Source organism: Odocoileus virginianus, chromosome 5 (genome assembly GCF_023699985.2).
Source record: "Odocoileus virginianus isolate 20LAN1187 ecotype Illinois chromosome 5, Ovbor_1.2, whole genome shotgun sequence".
In the NCBI taxonomy this organism is placed as follows: domain Eukaryota; kingdom Metazoa; phylum Chordata; class Mammalia; order Artiodactyla; family Cervidae; genus Odocoileus; species Odocoileus virginianus.
Window position 1 is genome coordinate 37,629,326 of NC_069678.1, and position 6,789 is coordinate 37,636,114.

The window sequence follows — 6,789 nt, forward strand, 5'->3', positions numbered from 1 at the left end:
TCCCATAAGGATAACAGCTGATCTAACAATAGAAACCCTCCAGGCCAGAAGGAAATGGTAGGGCATACTTAAAGTAATGAAAGACAATAACCTACAACCTAGATTACTGTATCCAGCAAGGATCTCATTCAGATATGAAGGAGAATTCAAAAGCTTTACAGACAAGCAAAAGCTGAGAGAATTCAGCACCACCAAACCAGCTCTTCAACAAATGTTAAAGGATCTTCTCTAGACAGGAAATGCAGAAAGGTTGTATAAACGTGAACCCAAAACAACAAAGTAAATGGCAACAGGACCACATCTATCAATAATTACCTTAAATGTATATGGGTTGAATGCCCCAACCAAAAGACAAAGATTGGCTGAATGGATACAAAAACAAGACCCCTATATATGCTGTCTACAAGAGACCCACCTCAAAACAAGAGACACATACAGACTAAAAGTGAAGGGCTGGAAAAAAATATTTCACACAAATGGAGACCAAAAGAAAGCAGGAGTCGCAATAATCATATCAGATAAAATAGACTTTCAAATAAAGGATGTGAAAAGAGACAAAGAAGGACACTATATAATGATCAAAGGATCAATCCAAGAAGAAGATATAACAATTATAAATATATATGCACCCAACATAGGAGCACCGCAATATATACGGCAAATGCTAACAAGTATGAAAGAGGAAATTAATAGTAACACAATAATAGTGGGAGACTTTAATACCCCACTCACAACTATGGATAGATCAACTAAACAGAAAATGAACAAGGAAACACAAACCTTAAATGACACAATGGACCAGCTAGACCTAATTGATATCTATAGGACATTTCACTCCAAAACAATCAACTTCACCTTTTTCTCAAGTGCACACGGAACCTTCTCCAGAATAGATCACATCCTGGGCCATAAATCTAGTCTTGAAAAATTCAAAAAAATTGAAATCATTACAGTCATGTTTTCTGACCACAGTGCAGTAAGATTAGGTCTCAATTACAGGCAAAAAATTATTAAAAATTCAAACATATGGAGGCTAAATAACACACTTCTGGATAACCAACAAATCATAGGAGAAATCAAAAAAGAAATCAAAATATGCATAGAAATGAATGAAAATGAAAACAGAACAACCCAAAACCTATGGGACACTGTAAAAGCAGTGCTAACGGGAAGGTTCATAGCATTACAGGCTTACCTCAAGAAACAAGAAAAAAGTCAAATAAATAACCTAACTCTACACCTAAAGCAATTAGAGAAGGAAGAAATGAAGAACCCCAGGGTTAGTAGAAGGAAAGAAATCTTAAAAATTAGGGCAGAAATAAATGCAAAAGAAACTAAAGAAACCATAGCAAAAATCAACAAAGCTAAAAGCTGGTTTTTTGAAAAAATAAACAAAATTGACAAACCATTAGCAAGACTCATTAAGAAACAAAGGGAGAAGAACCAAATTAACAAAATTAGAAATGAAAATGGAGAGATCACAACAGACAACACTGAAATACAAAGGATCATAAGAGACTACTACCAGCAGCTCTATGCCAATAAAATAGACAACTTGGAAGAAATGGACAAGTTCTTAGAGAAGTATAACTTTCCAAAACTGAACCAGGAAGAAATAGAAGATCTTAACAAAACCATCACAAGCAAGGAAATCGAAACTGTAATCAGAAATCTTTCAGCAAACAAAAGCCCAGGACCAGATGGCTTTATAGCTGAATTCTACCAAAAATTTAGAGAAGAGCTAACACCTATCTTACTCAAACTCTTCCAGAAAATTGCAGAAGAAGGTAAACTTCCAAACTCATTCTATGAGGCCACCGTCACCCTAATTCCAAAACCAGAAAAAGATGCCACAAAAAAAGAAAACTACAGGCCAATATCACTGATGAACATAGATGCAAAAATCCTTAACAAAATTCTAGCAAACAGAATCCAACAACATATTAAAAAAATCATACACCATGACTAAGTGGGCTTTATCCCAGGAATGCAAGGATTCTTTAATATCCACAAATCAATCAATGTAATACACCACATTAACAAATTGAAAGATAAAAACCATATGATTATTTCAATAGATGCAGAGAAAGCATCTATTGACAAAATTCAACATCCATTTATGATTAAAACTCTCCAGAAAGCAGGAATAGAAGGAACATAGCTCAACATAATAAAAGCTATATATGAAAAACCCACAGCAAGCATTATGCTCAATGGTGAAAAATTGAAAGCATTTCCCCTGAAATCAGGAACAAGACAAGGGTGCCCACTCTCACCACTACTATTCAACATAGTTTTGTAAGTGTTGGCCACAGCAATCAGAGCAGAAGAAGAAGTAAAAGGAATCCAGATAGGAAAAGAAGAAGTGAAACTCTCGCTGTTTGCAGATGACATGATCCTCTACATAGAAAACCCTAAAGACTCTACCAGAAAATTACTAGAGTTAATCAACGAATATAGTAAAGTTGCAGGATATAAAATTAACACACAGAAATCTCTTGCATTCTTATACACTAACAATGAGAAAACAGAAAGAGAAATTAAGGAAACAATACCATTCACCATTGCAACAAAAAGAATAAAATACTTAGGAGTATATCTACCTAAAGAAACAAAAGACCTATACATAGAAAACTATTAAACACTGATGAAAGAAATCAAAGAGGACACAAACAGATGGAGAAACATAACGTGTCCATGGATTGGAAGAATCAATATTGTCAAAATGGCTATACTACCCAAAACAATCTATAGATTCAATGCAATCCCTATCAAGCTACCAACGGTATTTTTCACAGAACTAGAACAAATAATTTCACAATTTGTATGGAAATACTAGAAACCTCGAATAGCCAAAGTAATCTTGAGAAAGAAGAATGGAACTGGAGAAATCAAGCTGCCAGACCAGATTCTACTACAAACCCACAGTCATCAAGACAGTATGGTACTGGCACAAATACAGAAATATAGATCAATGGAACAGAATAGAAAGCCCAGAGATAAATCCACAAACCTATGGACACCTTATCTTCGAGAAAGAAGGCAAGGATATACAATGGAAAAAAGACAACCTCTTTAACAAGTGGTGCTGGGAAAACTGGTCAACCACTTGTAAAAGAATGCAACTAGAACACTTTCTAACACCATACACAAAAATAAACTCAAAATGGATTAAAGATCTAAATGTAAGACCAGAAACTATAAAACTCCTAGAGGAGAACATAGGCAAAACACTCTTCGACATGAATCACAGCAGGATCCTCTATGACCCACCTCCCAGAATATTGGAAATAAAAGCAAAAATAAACAAATGGAGACCTAAGGAAACTTAAAAGCTTTTGCACAACAAAGGAAACTATAAGCAAGGTGAAAAGACAGCCCTCAGATTGGGAGAAAATAATAGCAAATGAAGCAACAGACAAAGGATTAATCTCAAAAATATACAAGTAATTCCTCCAGCTCAACTCCAGAAAAATAAATGACCCAATCAAAAAATGGGCCAGAGAACTAAACAGACATTTCTCCAAAGAAGACATACAGATGGCTAACAAACACATGAAAAGATGCTCCACATCACTCATTATCAGAGAAATGCAAATCAAAACCACAATGAGGTACCATTACACGCCAGTCAGGATGGCTGCCATCCAAAAGTCTATAAGCAATAAATGCTGGAGAGGGTGTGGAGAAAAGGGAACCCTCTTACACTGTTGGTGGGAATGCAAACTAGTACAGCCACTATGGAGAACAGTGTGGAGATTCCTTAAAAAACTGGAAGTAGAACTGCCATATGACCCAGCAATCCCACTTCTGGGTATACACTCTGAGAAAACCAGATCTGAAAGAGACACGTGCACCCCAATGTTCATCACAGCACTGTTTATAATAGCCAGGACATGGAAGCAACCTAGATACCCATCAGCAGACGAATGGATAAGGAAGCTGTGGTACATATACACCATGGGATATTACTCAGCCATTAAAAAGAATTCATTTGAATCAGTTCTAATGAGATGGATGAAACTGGAGCCCATTATACAGAGTGAAGTAAGCCAGAAAGATAAAGACCATTACAGCATACTAACATATATATATATGGAATTTAGAAAGATGGTAATGATAACGCTATATACAAAACAGAAAAAGAGAGACAGATGTACAGAACAGACTTTTGGACTCTGTGGGAGAAGGCGAGGGTGAGATGTTTCAAGAGAACAACATGTATATTATCTAGGGTGAAACAGATCACCAGCCCAGGTGGGATGCATGAGACAAGTGCTCAGGGCTGGTGCACTGGGAAGACCCAGTGGAATTGGGTGGAGAGGGAGGTGGGAGGGGGGATCGGGATGGGGAATACATGTAAATCCATGGCTGATTCATGTCAATGTATGACAAAACCCACTACAATGTTGTGAAGTAATTAGCCTCCAACTAATAAAAAATAAATGAAAAATTAATAAATAAAATAAAAAAATAAAAATTGTCATTTCTGCCAGTTTTAAATGATTACTGGCGGTCCTGAAGTTGTCAGTTGAGGCATAAGCCTGAGATAATATTTTAAATGAGAATCCACCATAGCACTAGCATTACAATATGTTCTGTCCACACTTGCTCTTATTATTCCCACTGATTTAATCTTTGCCATTTAGTAGATTATTATTTAACTCTCTCTTCAATTTAATAGAAGGTAATTTTTCAGGTGAAGATTAGTTTTATTCATATTTATGTTATATTACTATTTATTTGTATATATTGCTAGATGGAAATTTGGAGACATAGAACGGGATGAAGAGCAAAGAAAGGAATTCCACTGAGTTCTATTAAGTTCTATTGAATATCTATTGAATATCCATAGAACACTGTAACCAACATACGAAGGGTATATTTTAAAGTACACAAGAATATTTAGGCTGACTTATTTCTTACCTTCTGACTCTTTTTCCTCATTAACTATGGGGATAATAAGTATCCCATATCTGAAGTATTGTTATGAGCCTCAAACTATACATTGATAGAAAGAGCATTGGCTTCAAAATCAGACAGATCTAGATGGCTCCAAATTCAGGTCCAAATTCACGTTTACTAGTCTTGGACTTCTGACAATTCACAGTCTCTGAGAGCCTCAGGTTTTATAATCCGTAAAATGGGGACAAATCTAGTACTTTGCTTTTATTTCTGCATTTACTCTTTCTAATACTAGTACCAAATGCATGGAACAAATGTTGGTGTGTTGCCGGGGTCCAGCCTCAGCAGGATCCAGGGGTACCCTCAGGATGAACTGTGTTGGCGAGAGAGAGAGAGAGAGAGAGAGAGAGAGAGAGAGAGAGAAAGAGAAACCAGACTGGGGTGTGCAGCAGGGTCTGGCCTTGCTTTATTTTTCACTGTAGCCTTTATACCCTAAGTTAGTACATTTTTTAAGGGGAGATGAAAGATAAGCATACAGATTTAGTTTAACATTACGTCAGTTTGCCCTTTACGAGTCCAGGATGTTTTTTGCATATTTTTTTGTTTATGAGAGTCTTTTTCCATAGTAGATTTTAGTACATTATCTTCCGGCCTTGGGGCCCATTGGTGTTTTATGACCTGCTAAGTGCTACTGCTAAGTCACTTCACACAGTCCGACTCTGTGTGACCCCATCCCTGGGATTCTCCAGGCAAGAACACTGGAGTGGGTTGCCATTTCCTTCTCCAATGCATAAAAGTAAAACGTGAAAGTGAAGTCGCTCAGCCATGTCCACTCTTCGAGAACCCATGGACTGCAGCCTACCAGGCTCCTCCATCCATGGGATTTTCCAGACACGAGTACTGGAGTGGGGTGCCATTGCCTTCTCCATTTTATGACCTAGGTGAATACAAAGCTGTTTTCTGTAGTCTATTTTTTATTGTTCTATTTTGCCTTGAGCTTAGCAGAAAACAGAAAAGTTGCAGTCTCATGGTACAGTAGGTTGCAACATAGTAGAAATATAATCCTGTTAACACAAAGGTCAGTCTTTTTGCAGAAGTTCTCAGCTAAATTTATCTAAAAAGTTTACCACACAAAGACTCTGTGGCTCTGGTGAGGCAGCCTCTGCTTAGCACTCTTGGTTAAAATTAACAATTATCTTATTGTTTCCACACTAGGGCTAAACTCTTATTTTTCTAAATCTTTAACTATATTAACAATAGTTTCCACTGCACAACCTCAGCACATTAAGAGCAAAAACACAGCAAGCAAACGTTGATCCAATAACCATGTTTAGAATAATGTTTTTTTGTGTTCTCTAATAGGGCTTCCTCACCCACTGAAGGGCTCTGTGCCTATTAGGCCTTTTGTGTGATCAGGTTCTTTATGCTGTTCATGATTAAGGTGTTTTGAGCAGTCATGTGCGTTAGTACGCATTTGCCAAGCAGGCTAGAATGCCAGTAAAGGTGTCTAGATCGAAACACTCCTTTCATCCTGGATAATCTTATAGGATACCACCATCCGGGGGACATATTGATTAAAGTTCTAAGTTGATTCTGTTTGGAAAGAGATCAGGGAAGGCCTTCTACCTGTGTCACAGAAATTAGGAAGTAGTCTAATATAGCAAGCATCAGAAAGACAGACATCATCTTAAGGTGAGTGCAGGGGCAGCTTTTTGAAATCCCTGAGGTCCTGATCTGCCTTGCTTGTCAGGTCTTCTCCTCATGATCTTGTCATGGGTGGGATATCATGTGCTGGCTCCCGGCAGTGTATAGTATGGATTTGATTACATTTAGGTGCCAGTGTTTTTCAATCATCGGTTGTTATACCAAAGTGTTTGTGCATCA